This window comes from Gorilla gorilla, chromosome 8 (genome assembly GCF_029281585.2).
Source record: "Gorilla gorilla gorilla isolate KB3781 chromosome 8, NHGRI_mGorGor1-v2.1_pri, whole genome shotgun sequence".
In the NCBI taxonomy this organism is placed as follows: Eukaryota; Metazoa; Chordata; class Mammalia; order Primates; family Hominidae; genus Gorilla; species Gorilla gorilla.
In genome coordinates, this window is record NC_073232.2 from 146,402,452 (window position 1) to 146,418,469 (window position 16,018).

General features: G+C 44.7%; 1 protein-coding gene across 1 annotated transcript in view; it reads left to right on the forward strand.

Moving 5' to 3' along the window:
- Positions 1-16,018, forward strand: part of LOC134759270 (solute carrier family 35 member F5-like) — a 53,930-nt gene that overhangs the window by 4,892 nt on the left and 33,020 nt on the right. Inside the window, exons 3-8 of the mRNA XM_063710603.1 lie at positions 699-798; positions 1,848-2,370; positions 6,837-6,959; positions 8,804-9,057; positions 9,314-9,455; positions 10,300-10,364. The gene's annotated coding sequence lies outside the window, so the exon portion shown is untranslated. The remainder of the gene's footprint in view (positions 1-698; positions 799-1,847; positions 2,371-6,836; positions 6,960-8,803; positions 9,058-9,313; positions 9,456-10,299; positions 10,365-16,018) is intronic.

Below are 16,018 nucleotides of genomic sequence, written 5' to 3' on the forward strand. Positions count from 1 at the left end.
TTTCTCCCACTTTTTAATAGCTTATGCCTTTTTCACCTTTGGTTTTTTTTTGGTTCATTTTAAAGCAAAAATCTCACAACATGTGATATCTGGAAACACTGTAACCTAGTGGTAAGACCATAGGCCCTGGGGACACAGGCTGGCTACGTCTCTTCTCCTGTCTGAGCTTTAGTATCCTCTTTTGTGGTCATGAGAACTGAAGATCTGTCCCGAAGATTTGATAAGATAGTAAAGTGCTTCACATAATACCAGACATATAAATACACAGTAAATCTTCCTCCTTATATTTTTATTGATTGATTGATTGAGACAGAATCTTGCTCTCTTGCCCAGGCTGGAATGCAGTGGCGTGATAATGGTTTCTGCAACCTCCACCTCCTGGGTTCAGGCAATTCTCCTGCCTCAGCCTCCCGAGTAGCTGGGATTACAGGTGCCTGCCACCATGCCCAGCTAATTATTGTACTTTTAGTACAGACGTGGTTTTACCATGTTGGCCAGGCTGGTCTCGAACTCCTGACCTCATGATCTGCCTGCCTCGGCCTCCCAAACTGCTGGGATTACAGGTGTGAGCCACTGTGCCCAGCCTGTCTTTTCTCTTCACACCCGCAGTTCATGATGAAATATTAAATATGCACTAGTGGATATTACTTTGCTGAATATTGCCTAGTGAATATTAAGTATTTATTCTCACCTTTCAGACATGAACTTATGAATTCAACAGGTGAAGATTTAGAACTTGATAAATCAACTTTGTGTGGTACGTCTTCAGTCTTAAGTCAGATTAGAAGATTATGTGAGGTGATTATCACTTAACATTGATTTAATGGTAGCTTCCACATGAAATAGTATGCCTCTAAGTATTAATTATGTCCTAGGACAGGAGAATTCATGTTGTCAAAATTCTCATACTCTCTAGAACAATAAACTCATTTTCTTTTTATTAGTAAATATTGCATTTATGGGTAGACAAAACTGAACGAACAATATTTGTTCTACTTTTGAGATGCAAGATTCATCTGGCATAATGCATTGAACAGGTTATTATTGAAGTCTACACCAGTCAACTGAATAAGCATTCATCAAATGTCCATGATATGCAGGACATAAGTTTTCTTTTAGAGTATGGAACCATGCATATTATCTTTTAATTAGATGATTTAGTTAGATGTGTTTTTAAAGAACTAGAAATATAATTGATTTTCTTGTTTTGGCTCTGGAGTGGAGTGGGGATGAAACAGAATGGATCCACACTGTTTAGATTTACTAAAATGGAAGGATTGCAGCAAGATCATATCCCTAGTCTCCCCATAGCAAATGTCACCTGCTAGCTGTTTTTTTTTTTTTTTTTTTTGGAGGTTGAAGTTTTGTTCTGTCGCCCACGCTGGAGTGCAGTGGTATGATCTCAGCTCATGGCAAGCTCACCTCCTGGGTTCAAGCAATTCTCCCTGCCTCAGCCTCCTAAGTAGCTGGGATTACAGGCCTCTGCCACCACACCTGCCTAATTTTTGTATTTGTAGTAGAGTTGGGGTTTCACCACGTTGGCCAGGCTGGCCTTGAACTCCTGACTTCAGGAGATTCACCTGCCTCAGCCTCCCAAAGTGCTTGGGATTATGGGTGTGTCACTGCACTTGGATTTAATGGGATATTTCACTACAGACTTTGGTAAACAGAATATTAGCATTTTTGATGTTCTTTTTATTTTACTCATACTATTTTTCTTTGGACTCAATCACAATAACAGAATTAAAGATCAAAGTGTAAAAGTTAAAGACCAGTACAGATTCAATAATTATTCTTTTCTACATACTGTGTTTAAATGATATCCCTTTTTCTTTTTGTTCTTATAGCTCGAGCTGTAAAAGCCAAAGGTCCGGTGATGATCCCATACCCTTTTTTCCAGTCTCATGTTGAAGATTTTTATGTAGAAGGCCTTCCCAAAGGAATTTTTTTTTTTTTTTTGAGGTGGAGTTTTCACTCTTATCGCCCAGGCTGGGGTGCAATGGCGCAACCTTGCTGGTCACTGCAACCTCTGCCTCCTGGGTTCAAGAAATTCTCCTGCCTTAGCCTCCCAAGTCGCTGGGATTACATGTGCCCACCACCACACCAGGCTAATTTTTGTATTTTTAGTGGAGATGGGGTTTCACCATGTTGGCCGGGCCAGTCTCGAACTCCTGACGTCAAGTGATCTTCCCGCCTCGACTCCTGACATCAAGTGATCTTCCCGCCTCGGCCTCCCATAGTGCTGAGATTACAGACGTGAACCCATGCCTGGCCAGGAATTTTGTTTTTTAGGAAGGCTTTCTACTAATGGAATTCCTGGCCTTGAGAGGATGTTACTTTCGAAGGAAAGGATTTTTTTGTTATTAAAAGGTAAGATTCCTGAATTCTTATTGGACTGTTGTCTCTGTTATGAGTAATCCATCTTTAGTCATTCACCACTAGGGTTGTATTTAATTAAGTCTGAGTTATTTTATGGTGGTTTTGTTTTGTTTTGTTTTGTGTTTACCGAATTTTGTTCTCATTGCCGTGGCTTGAGGGCAATGACGTGATCTCAGGTCACCACATTCTCTGCCTTCCAGGTTCAAGCAATTCTCCTGCCTCAGCCTCGTTAGTAGCTGGATTTACAGGCATGCGCCACCGTGCCTGGCTAATTTTTTGTATTTTTAGTAGAGATGGTGTTTCACCATGTTGACCAGGCTGGTCTAGAACTCCTGACCTTGGGTGATCCACCCGCCTCGGCCTCCCAAAGTGCTGGGATTACAGGCATGAGCCACTGCGCCCAGCCTGGGCCTGCTTCTTTCTCTTTTTCTTTTTTTTTCATTAGCAGCTTAAAATTGGTGCCTTATTCAGACACAAGCAAAAGGACATTAGCCCAGCTTTGGAAATAGGTGAGAGCCCATCTATGATTTTCCTAGTTTCTCCTCCCCCTTTGCTTTTTGCTCTCTTGTTAGTATATTAATTGTTTTCACTCTCTGAATCTTTTTTCCCCATTTCTTTGGCAGACATTTTTACTTGTCTTGGAAGAGTAGGTGAAGAGCTGTTTTTAGGACTCTTTGAAAGGGTACAGTATGGGTGACAGTCTTGGCTAATGGTAACATCCAGGGAGCTGGGGTCAGCGTGAGCTGGAATCAGTTCAAATTAGCAAAGCACTGGCACTCAGTGGCAGGAATACAAGTGACTGCAAAGTGTTAAACACATCTGGAAAGGGATACTGACATCATCCTCAGAATCTGTGGGGAGTTCACATAGCCAGTTAAGACCCATTCCTCTTTGACCCTATAAAGATTCTTTAAAGAATAATACCCTTAGTGGTTTTCTAGCCAGCTTGCCTGCTCATTTATCTTTGAGGACGACATGCCTTGTGGAGCTCCACAGGCCCCAGAGGGGTGTGGATTCTGCATTTAAAAGTGCTGAAGCTGAGAGACTGGGTCTTGGTGGACCCCGAGAGGTCTGTTTCTCCTCTACTCATTGTTCCTTTTTTTCCCAACAGCTGGCATTGCTGTTTAAATGGGTTGTTCTTTGCTGTTTTAAGTTGTTTCATAGTGGTGTGTCAGGATTTGGGTTTTCTTAATACTTTCCAAGCTGGTGACTTGAGTGGTGGTTAGGGAGGAAATGTTTTAGGGCTGTTCTGGAGCTATTGAGGTCAGGTGTCTAGATACTCCCAGCTTGTCTGTTGAGGAGAATGCTGTTCTCATTGTGCTGCCTTTGGTGGTGCTGTGTGTGGCTCTTTAGATGTGGGTGGAGGTGAGCTGGGGGAGTTAATGAGATCTTTTTTAGGTGCTTTTGATAAAGTAGCCTGCACTACAGGATTCACTGTGACTTTTTTCCTTAACCTATGCATTTCTCTCTGCTAGCTTTTGCTGTCTTTCTCATGCCTTTGATTTTCCCAGCTCCTCTTAGTTGAATTAACCTAAGTGCTCCGCTATGGTTTAAATGTGTCCCCCAAAGTTTATGTCCTGGAAACTCAATCCTCAATGCAACAGTTGGGATGTGGGGCCTAATAAAATAGCCTTCATGAATGAGTTAATGTTGTTATTGTGGTAATAGATTAGTAATCACAGAGTGGGCTTATTATAAAACAGAGTTCAGCCCCTTTTGCCCTCTTGCTTTCTTGCACTCTCTTTTCCTTCTGCCTTCTGTAGTGGGATGATGCAGCAAGAAGACCCTTACCAGATGCAGGCCCCTCAACCTTGGACTTCCTAACATCCAGAACTGTTAAGAAATAAAATTTATTCCTTTCCTTTGCTTTTCTTCCTCCTTTCCCTTCTCTTCCCTTTTCTTCCCTTCCCCTCCCTCCCTCTCTCCCTCCCTCCCTCCCTCCTTCCCTCCCTTCCTCCTTCCCTCTTTCTCTCTTTCCCTTCCTTCCTTTCCTTCCCTCCTTCCCTTTTTCCCTCCTTCCCTCCTTCCTTCCTTTTTTCTTTCCTTCCTTTTTTCCTTTTTATAAATTATGCAGTCTGTGGTATTCTTTTATAGAAGCATGAAATGGACAAAGACTCCATTTTCAAGAGCAAGCACTTTTGTAGTTTCTGAGCGAATTATGACTGCAAAGGAAGTTCTATAGGTAGCCTCAGATCCACTACCTAGGAAGCATGCTACCAAGCAGACCTAGGATCTAGGATTTGATCAAGTGCTGGGCAACATGATACCTCTGCAATTTAGCACTTCCCTATATACCTCCAGTTGGCTCAGCCCATTAGGGCTAAAACTACCCCTCATATCCTGGTGTCTCTTGTAGGCAGAAGCCTTGCCTAAACCCTAAGCTGCTTGGCTCACATTCTGTCTTGTGTTTTTTTTGTAGGGGGTTCAAATATACACAAAAGAAATATGTTGAACCTCCATGCACCCAACCCGCAGATTAAGCAGTTACCTCCATTTTTCCAGATTTGTTTCATCTGCTTCAATCTCCCTAAAAATTTATGTTTGTACAGGAGAGACTGAATAAATAGCTAATTCTCCACCCTACCTCTCATCTTAAGTCACTTTTCAGAGTAGTAAGTTAGTGACCTAGTAACCTTCCCTCTAATGACCAGTAGTTTTTTTTTTGAATACCATTATTAACTCATAGATTATTGTTTGCATTTTATGTGTTTCAGGCCATTGCAGTCTTTATTGTTTTGGATGCTTACATTGTCTCATCTAGGTTAATAATTACTCTTCAAGTTGACTTTCATGTCTTTTTGATGTGATCCTGTTGGACTTTGATGGCTTCCTTGCTTTCTGGCAAAAAAGATGTTCCAGGATCAATATACTGCACCATACATGGAGTCAGCCATTTCTCTAGGGAACCTTGATTCCTTTTAGTAGAGAACACAGTTTGAGGTCTTGGACTGAATGACTTTTGTGAACCTCCTCTCCTGAGACTACAGCCTGCATCCCTGCATATAGCCCATTTGGAGCTCTTGCTGGGCACCAACAGATCTCCTAAAACTGCTATATAGTTCTGCCTCACTCTTACAAAGATTCATCTCTTGAGAGTTTTGTGCTCTACCCCCAGATGTGGTCTTTCTGGTTCTGAAGCTTTTGCTTCAGTCACCCTGAATTTTGCCAGCCCTATGCATGCTATACCTTGGATTGCCAACTTGCCCTCACTGAAGCCAGTTTCTCTTGTTAGAATAGTTGCCCAAACCCATGCCTAATACTCTAGTAAACAAGGTTCTACCTAAGTTCATCAGCCTCCATAAGTTCTGGAATTACAGGCTGCCACCATGCCTGGCCTTCACCAACATTTGCCGTTATCTTTTTTTTTTTTCTTCCTTTATACCTTAAAGCAGTATAAGAACAAGTGTCTTCAATTATAGGAAACAGTATAATCCCAGGGCATTGGGAGGCTAAGACAGGAAGATGTCTAGATGCCAGGAGTTTTTTTTTTGTTGTTGTTGTTTTGTTTTTGTTGTTGTTGTTGTTTTTGACAGAGTCTTGCTCTGTCACCCAGGGTGGAGTGCAGTGATGGGGTCCACTGCAACCTCCACCTCCCAGGTTCAAGTGATTCTCCTGCCTCAGCCTCCTGAGTAGGTGAGACTACAGGTACACGCCACTACTGCCCAGCTAATTTTTGTATTTTTGATAGAGTCAGAGTTTCACCATGTTGGCCAGGCTGGTCTCGAACTCCAGACTTCAGGTGATTTGCCTGCCTTAGCTTCCCAAAGTGCTGGGATTACAAGCATGAGCCACCATGCCCAGCCTGATGCCAGGAGTTTTAGACTAGCCTGGGCAACATAGCAAGACCTTGTCTCTACAGAATATTTAAAAATTAGCCAAATGTGGTGGTGCCTGTGTATAGTCTCTCTCCCTCTCTTTTTTTTTTCTTTCTAACTTTTTGTGACATGGTCTGGCTCTGTCACCCAGGCTGAAGTGCAGTGGTGTGATCATGGCTCACTGCAGCCTGAAACTCCTGGGATCAAGTGATCAATCCTCCCACCTCATCCTACCAAGTAGTAGGGACCACAGGTGTATGCCACCCAGGTCTTGCTGTGTTGTCCAGGCTGGTCTTGAGCTCCTGGCCTCAAGCAATCCTCTCACCTTGGCCCCCCACAGTGCAAGGATTACAGGTATGAGCCACCATGCCTGGCCCCTACCCTGCCTACTGAGAACCAAAAGAAGGACCCAAATTCTCCTTAGCTCAACTCGAGCCATTTCCTGATTGCTTCATCAGCAAGGAGCTAGTTATTGGGCTGTCCAGGCCTCCCAAGCAGCACAGAAATGAGGTGAAGGAGTTTTCCTGTTGCTCCACTCTGTAAGGAGTTGGAGGGTGATGTTTACTCATTTGCAGAGAGAGATGCCTTGTAGGCACCTCAGGATGGAGAGGACCCTGATTCCAATGTCCTTTTTTCCTTCAGAAACAGGACCTTGCCCTGTCACTCAGGATGGAGTTCAGTGCTCCTATCATGGCTCATTATAGCCTCAAACTCCCAGGCTGAAGCAATCCTACCATGTCAGCCTTCCCGTAGCTGGGACTACAGGTAAGCATCGTGACACTCAGTGAATTTTGTTTTTATTTTGTTGTAGAGATGGGACCTCAGTATGTTGCCACGGCTGACCTTGAACTCCTGCACTCAAGGGATTTTCCTGCCCTGGCCTCCCAAAGTATTGGTATTACAGGCATGAGCCATTGTGCCCACCGTCTCTGGTTCTTAACCTTCTGCCTCCCTCTTCCAGTTTTAAAGAATGCTTGTAATTACATGGGCTCTCCTAGATACTCCAGGATAATCTTGTTTTAAGGTCAGCTGATGAGCAACATTAATTTTATCTGCACTCTTAATTCCCCCTTCCTGTGTAATTGTGCTGTGTAACATAGGACATGAGCAATTGGTGGTGGTGGGGGTTATTACTTTGGCCACCACAGTAACTATTTTATGCCAGGTACTCAGCTAAGCACTGGTGAATTAAGCATGAATAACACGCACTCCCTAATCTCCATCCATTCATGGGAGGAGCACTTCACCTGCCATGCTCCTGAGAATCTCGGGAGTCAAAGAAGTCTATGAGGAGGTGATGCCAAAGCGGACAAGTGACAGAGGAGTCGAAGCTAGCTAGGAAGAGAGTAGAGGTTTAAGGGGAAGCATATTATAAGCAGAGGATATTACCCACTTCAGAGACTCCCAGAGGAGAAAGAGTGTGTGTTCAAGGGGCAGATGAGGCTCAGTTGGACTCCATAGCAGATGAAATGGAGAGGGGCAAGCAGTGAGGCTGCCTTGCAAGGCAGGGCAGAGCAGGGGCTGTTAAGGAGTTTGGACTTAATCCCTGAGGCAAGGAGAAGTGATGTAAATGGGGGAGTAACATGATGAGATTCGTGGATTAGAGACATGGCTCAGGCTGCTATAGAGAAGGCACCAGGGAGAGCAGATGGCTCAATGGGTGTGCAGGAGACCTCCCTGAGTTTAGGGAGAGGTTTTTAAAACAGAAGAAGTTTGAGTAATTTAAATGATGATGGGAAGGAGCTAAAAGTGGGGGATAAGTTAAAGATACAGGAAAGTGGGAGGAAGAACCGACAAGTGAGGTTCCAGAGAGGGCAGGAGAAGAGGAGATTCCCATAGGGGGATTAACACTTTCTTTTCTTTTTTCTTTCTAAGACAGGGTCTCACTCTGTCGCCCAGGCTGGAGTGCAGTGGCACAATCTTGGCTCACTGTAGTGTAGACTTCCCAGGCTCAAGGGATTTCTCCCATCCCAGACTCCCAAGTAGCTGGAACTATGGGTGTGCACCACCACCACACCTGGCTAATGTCTCTTTTTTTTTGGTAGACACAGAGTCTCACTATTTAGCACTGATTGGTCTCCAACTCCTGGCCTCAAGCGATCCTCCTGCCTAGGCTTCCCAAATTGCTGGGATTACAGGCATGAGCCACAATGCCTGGCCTCTGCTAGTTCCGTATTCTCTAGAGTTGTCTTTACTTTATGCTAGTGTGTCCCTCATTGTGCTGATCCTCTGTAAAAATTAATACCTTTTTTTTTTTTGAGATGGAGTTTCACTCTTGTTGCCCAGGCTGGAGTGCAATGGCGCTATCTCGGCTCAGCGCAACCTCCACCTGCCGGGTTCAAGCGATTCTCCTGCCTCAGCCTCCCGAGTAGTTGGGATTTACAGGCATGTGCCACCATGCCCAGCTAATTTTGTATTTTTAGTAGAGATGGGGTTTCTCTATGCTGGTCAGGCTGGTCTCGAACTCCTGACCTCAGGTGATCTGTCTGCCTTGGCCTCCCAAAGTGCTGGGATTACAGGCATGAGCCATTTTGCCTGGCCCAAATTAATACTTTTTATATTAAATTTACATATATATATATATACACGTTTTTTCTTTTTGATACCAGGTCTCACACCATCACCCAGGCTGGAGTACAGTGGCACAACCTCTGCTCACTGCAGCCTCCACCTGCCAGGCTCAAGCAATTCTCCTGCCTCAGCCTCCCGAGTAGCTGGGATTACAGGTAAGTGCCACCACACCCAGCTGATTTTTGTGTTTTTTTGTAGAGACGAGGTTTCGCCGTGTTTCCCAGACTGTTCTCAAACTCCTGAGCTCAAAGCAGTCCACCCACCTTGGCCTCCCAGAGTGCTGGGATTACAGGTGTGAGCCATCTTGCTCATTCAAGTTTAAACTTTTGAGTGGTTTGTGTCTCCTGATTGGACTCCTACAAATACAGAATTGATGCTAGGAAGGGTACCAGGAGATAGAAGCACACAGATGGGATTTGGGAATAGGTTTGGTTATCCAAGGAGCAGTGCTGAGCGCCTTGCTAATGGGATATGGGATGCTGGTGATTTCCGGGAAGTGAGCTCACAATGACTCAAGCTGCCACATACTGTTGATTGTGAAATGCCAGTTGAAGCATATGTCCTGCGAGCTTAGGGGTGCTACAAGTTGACCACTGCAGCAGTAAAGATGACTCTGAAGAATGGCGTGGGATGGATCCTTTCAAATGCACTTGAGCAGCGGTCTCCAACCACAGGGCCACAGAGCTGGAGGTGAGCAGCAGGCGAGTGAAGAGAAACTTCATCTGTGTTTCTAGCCCCTCCCATCGCTTGCATGACCACCTGAGCTCCATGTCCTGTCAGATCAGCAGCAGCATTAGATTCTCATAGGAGCACAAACTCTGTTGTGAAGTGTGCATGTGAGGGATCTAGGTTGTGTACTCCTTATGAGAATCTAATGCCTGATATTCTGTTACTGTCTCCCATCACCCCAGACGGACAGTCTAGTTGCAGGAAAACAAGCTCAGAGATCCCACTGAGTCTACGTTATAGTGAGTTGTAGAATCATTTCATTATATATTACTATGTAGTAATAATAGAAATAAAGTGCACAATATATGTAATTCACTTGAATCATCCTGAAATTATTCCCTCACTCCCAGTCTGTGGAAAAATTGTCTTCCACACATTCACTCTGTTTTTTGGTAGAGGCAGGGTCTTAATATATTGCCCAGGCTGATCTCAAACTCCTGGCCTCAAGTAATATACCTCTCTCAGCCTCCCAAAGTGCTGAGATTACAGGCATAAGCCACCACCCTCAACCAAGACTTTCTTAAACCAAATAAAAATTAAGTGAGATTACTTGAGCCCAGGTGGTCAAGGCTGCAGTGAGCCTGATTGCACCACTGCACTCCAGCCTAGGTGACAGAATGAGACTGTCTCAAAAAATAAAATAAAATACAAATTAACCCTTTATGACATTCCCAGTAACTTCCTAAGTGTTCCCCAGAAGTCTTTGAATTCTGTTTAATTTGCACATAACATTTAAGACATTTAAGAATTTATGTCTGTCTGTGTCATCCGTTTATGTCAAAAGATGTCTTTTTGTCAGTTCCAGCTGGATCTACCATGAAGGACTTCTGAATCCAGGAAGAGAGACTGACTGGGCAACATGTTATTCAGGTACAAAAAGATTTGGACTGTAACTTAAAAATGATCAAATAATAGTGCATGCATCAAGTGCAATGGGAAGCTCTTCTGGAGAGTGAGAGAAGCTTCCAGTTAAGGTGACATTGAAGCCAAGTCCTGAAAGATGAGGAAGAGTTGTATGGGAGTGGGGAGGGAAGGAGGAGGTGGAGGGATGGGGAATGGGCCGGGATGGGATAGCGCAAACTGCCCGGGAAGGGAAACCAGCACCGTACAGACCTGAATGACGAAGATGGCGTATTTTGTTCAGGGAATGGTGAATTAAGTGTGGCAGGAATGCTTTGTAGACACAGTAATTTGCTTGTATGGAATTTTGCCTGAGAGACCTCATTGCAGTTTCTGATTTTTTGATGTCTTCATCCATCACTGTCCTTGTCAAATAGTTTGGAACAGGTATAATGATCACAATAACCCCAAGCATAATATTTCGTTAATTCTCACAGAATCACAAGTAGGTGCCACAGTTATCTCCATTTTATGAATGGAGTGATGAAGCCTTAGGAATAATGAATGATTTGCGCAGGCTCACCTGGATATTAAGACTGAGTCAAATGTTGGGTCTGGTCTGACTTTAATGTTTGCTTTGTTCATGAGCACCACATATTGCCTCTCCTATGCAGTTAAGCAGGTAGGTGACAGAAAAGCCCATGTTTGTCTCTACTCACACACTTCTGACTGAATGTATGTATGGAGTTTCTACACCAAATTCTTCAGTGCTCTGGATATTAACTGGGTATCCCATGACTTTATTCTGACACTACCTGGAGTTAGCACAGACCCCACAAGTTAGGGGCTCAGTCCCACGAGGCCATCCTCACTTCAGATGCCAATGGCAAGTCCTAAGTTGTCACCATACTTTTGACCAACCTGTTACCAATCGGGGGTTCCCATAACTGTCTTCTTGGGTTTAATAATTTGCTAGAACAGTTTACGGAACTCAGAAAAACAGTTTATTTTCTTTTTTTCTGAGAGAGAGGGTCTTATTTTGTTGCCCAGGCTGGTGTGCAATGGTGCAGTCATAGCTCATTGCAGCCTTGATTATCTGGGCTCCAGTGGTTCTCCCACCTCAGGCTCCTTAGTAGCCGAGACTACATGCCTGCACCACCACGTCTGGCTAGTTTCTTTTATTTTTTGTATAGATGGGGTCTTGTTGTGTTGGCCAGGCTGGCCACAAATTCCTGGTCTCAAGTGATCCTCCCACCTCAGCCTCTGAAAGTGCTGGGATTACAGATGTGAGCCACCACATCTGGCCAGTTCATTTCCTATTACTGGTTGATTGTGAAGGATACATCTCAGAAACAGTCAATGAAAGAGACGTGCATGCTGGATGCAGTGGCTCATGCCTGTAATCTCAGCACTTTGGGAGGACAAGGTGGGAGGATCGCTTAAACTCAGGAGTTTGAGACCAGCCTGGGCAACATGGTGAAAACCTGTCTCTATAAAAAATTAAAAAATAATAATAATAACCGGTGTGGTGTTGTGCACCTAGAGTTCCAACTACTAGGGAAGCTGAGATGAGAGGATACCTTGAGCTGGGGACTGGGGAGGCTTAGATTACAGTAAGCTGAGATTGTGCCACTGCACTCTAGCTTGGACAAAAGAGCCTGATCCTGTCTCAAAAAAAAGAAAGATACCCAGGGCAAGTTAAGTTCGGAGGGGCACAGAGCTCCCATGCCCTCTGTTGAACATGCGACCCTCCCAGCATCTCCTGTGTCCAGCAACCCTGAAAGCTCTGCAAACCCCGTTCAGGGTGTTTATGGAGGCTTTATTATGCAAGCATGATTGATAAAATCTTTGGCTGTTGGTGATTAAGTCGGTCTCCAGCCCCTCTTCCTCCTGGAGTTCAGTGCATGAGGCTGAAAGTTCCAAGCCTCTTACCATGTGGTTGCGTGGTAATCAGCCCTCCTCTTGAAGAAATTTAGGAGCTTGCAGTCACCCAGTCATCTCAACAACATCCCCAAATGCATTCTTACCATGCTGGAGATCCCAAAGTTCTTAGAGGCTCTTGTGTTAGAAACCTGGGACCAAGACCAAATATTAAAACAAAAGATGTTCCTGTCACATCTATCACTGAGGTCTTTGTAAGAGCTTTAGAAGCTCTGTGCCACGAACCAGGGACAGAGATTAAATATATATTTCTTTTCTTTTTTTTGAGACAGAATCTCCTGTGTCATCCAGGCTGGAGTGCAGTGATGTGATCATAGCTCACTATAGCTTTGGCCTCCTGAGATCAGGCAATCCTCCCATCTCAACCTCCCAAGTAACTAGGACTACACATGCATGTCACCCATGCCCAGCTCATTTTTGTAGAGTCAGAGTTTTGCCATGGTGGCCAGGTTGGCCGTGTTGGCCAGATGGGGTCTTCTTTTGTTGCCCAGGCTGGCCACAAATTCCTGGGCTCGAGTGATCCTCCCACCTCGTCCTTGTAGAGATGAGATTGAGTTATGTTGTCCAGGCTGATCTCAAACTCCTGGGCTAAATCGATTGTCTCACCTCAGCCTCTCAAGGAGCTGGGACTACAGGCGCATACCACCATGTCGGGCTAATATTTATTTTTATTTTTTTTCTAGAGGGGGTGGTCTCACTGTGTTTTTCGTGCTAGTTTCAAACTTCGGACCTCAAGTGTTCCTCCTGCCTTGACCTCCCAAAGTGTTGGGATTCTGGGTGGGAGCCACCATGCCCAGCAATCAAAAGGGTCTTTATAAAAAAAAAGAGAGTAGGAGACTCAGAATTGGAGCAGGAGATGTGGTGATGAAAGCAGAGGTAAGAGAGGGAGATTTGAAGATGCTTCACCTCTGGCTTTGAAGATGGAGTCAGGGGCCATGATCCAAGGAATGGGGGTGGCTTCTAGAAGCTGGAAAAGCCAAGGGAACATATTAGAGTCTCCAGAAGGAATGCAGCCCTGCTGACACCTTGACTTTAGCCTTAATAGACCTAGTTTGGGTTTCTGGCCCCTAGAACTGTAAGATGGTAGATTTGTGGTGCTTTAAGCCACTAAATGTAGGAAACTGCAAACTATGTTGCAGCAGCAAGAAGAAATGAACATGAAGCCAGGCATGATGGCTCATGCCGGTAATCCCAGCACTTTAGGAATTTAGGCAGGAGGATCACTTGAGGCCAGGAGTTCAAGACCAGTCTGGGCAACATAGTAAGACCTTGTCTCTACAAAAAATGAAAAAATTGGCCAGGCATGGTGGCTCACGCCTGTAATTCCAGCACTTTGGGAGGCCGAAGCGGGCAGCTTACCTGAGGTCAGGAGTTCGACACCAGCCTGGCCAACATTGTGAAACCCCGGCTCTACTAAAAATACAAAAATTAGCTGGGCGTGGTGGCACACACCTGTAATCCCAGCTACTTGGAAGGCTGAGGCAGGAGAATCACTTGAATCTGGGAGGTGGAGGTTGCAGTGAGCCGGGATCGCACCGTTGCACTACAGCCTGGGCAAGAAGAGTGAAACTCTGTCTCAAAATAAAATAAAATAAAATAAAATACTAAAAAATTTAGCCAGGCATGGTGGCATGAACGTGGAGTCCCAGGTACTCGGGAGGCTGAGGTGGGAGGATCGCTTGAGCCTGGAAATTTGAGGTTGCAGTGAGCTGTGATTTCGCCACTGCACTCCAGCCTTGGTGACAGTGAGATCTTGAAAAAAAGAAAGAAGAAAGTAAAGAAAGAAGAAATGAGCATGGTGGGCATGGGGACAGATGGCAATGTTAAATAGAATGGTCAGGGGTGGCCTCCTAAGTGAAAATTGAGTAAAGATTTGAAGGAGGGGAAGGAGGTGGCCAAGGTGCTGAGGGAAGAGGATTGTAGGCAGAAACAATAGAATAAACTGTCTGAGGTGTGTCTCTGGCTCTGGAAGGAGGCCCATGGAGCAGATGGAGAGAGGAAGAGAATTAGGGGAGGGAGCCAGGGAGTTGCTGGGTGGGGATCAGTACAGATCACATAAGCCCTGGGAGGTTATTGGTGGGGCTTTGGCTTTTACTCTGACTCAGATGGGAACTGCGGGAGGGTTCTGAGCAGAGAGGCGACATGATCTGTCTCCCGATTTAAAAGCATTCTCTGGCTGCTGAGTTGAGAAAGACTGTGGGAAGATGTGATAGAAGCATGGGGGCCAAGCTTTGGCAACATCCAGGCGGGAGATGATGGTGGTCCTGACCAGGGTCGTGGTGGTGTTGAGAGATGGTCAGAGGGGAGAAGTAGGGGAGGAGGCCAGGGAGTTGCTGGGTGGGGATCTTTAGTAGATGTCGAAGACAATCAACAGGATTTCCTGACAGACTGGATATGGGGTGTGAGAGAAGGCAGTGGTCAAGGTTGAGTTTGATTGTTACTGAAATTATTAAGTAATTTTAAAAAACACTACTGCCTTTCCCAATCCTACCAAGTATGGGATGCTAGATTAAAGAAATCTCTTCAGGCTCATTGCAATGGCTCATGCCTGTAGTCCCAGCTCTTTGGTAAGCAGAGGTGCGAGTATCTTTTAAGGGCAGGTGTTCAAGACCAGCCTGGACAACACAGCAAGATCTGCTCTTTACAAAAATATTTTTCAAAATTAAATAAATGTAGCTAGGCATGGTGATGTGTACTTGTAGTTTCAGCTACTCAGGAGGCTGAAGTGGGCAGATCTCTTGAGGTCAGGAGTTTGAGGCCAGCTTGGGCAACATAGCAAGAACCCTCACTCTACAAAAAAGTTAAAAAAATAACCAGGCATGGTGACACTCAACTGTACTAGCAGCTACTGGGGAACTGAGGCAGGAAGATGGCTTGAGCCCAGGAGGTCGAGGCTGCAGCGAGCTGTAAATGCACAGCTGCACTCCAGTCTGGGTGACAGAGCAGTACCTGTCTCACAATACAAATAAAAATACAAGTAAAATAATATCTCAAGTCAGAGCCTTTTGGCTCTGCAGCCCTTGAAACCCCTCAGCCGTGCAGTGGGGTTTGCGTCGCTGGGAATGAGGGGACCCCTGCCCGGTGTTGTTGCCTGACTAATCAGGGTTTTAAAACATACATTAATCGGGGTGGGCGCGGTGGCTCACACCTGTAATCCCAGCAATTAGGGAGACCCAGGCGGGTGGATCACCTGAGGTCAAGAGTTCAAGACCAGCCTTGCCAACATGGTGAAACTCCTTCTCTACAAAGAAAATACAATAATTAGCTGCACATGGTAGTGGACGCCTGTAATCCCAGCTACTTGGGAGGCTGAGGTAGGAGAATCACTTGAACCTGCGGGGCGGAGGTTGCAATGAGCTGAGATTGAGCCACTTCACTCCAGCCTCGGCAAAAGAACAAGACTTTGTCTCAAAGAAAAAAAAGTATTATATCAACATGTAATGGTTTTATTATTAATATGTAATGAATATTAAATATTTTTAAAATCTTATATCAACATGTAATGGCTTTAATATGTGATGAATAATATTTAAAAATTTGGGTCTTATTTTCTAGTTTTAATATAATTATCTACAGAAAGAAATAGTCTTAGAGATCTTCAATAAAGTTAAAAAAGGTAAAGGGATGTTAGACCCCAAAAGATTGAGAATTTCTAGTTTACAAATATTCAGACTAAGCCACACACAGCTTGCTACTTGAACTACTTTTTTTCTTTGTTTTTTATTTTAGGAGATGGGGTCTCA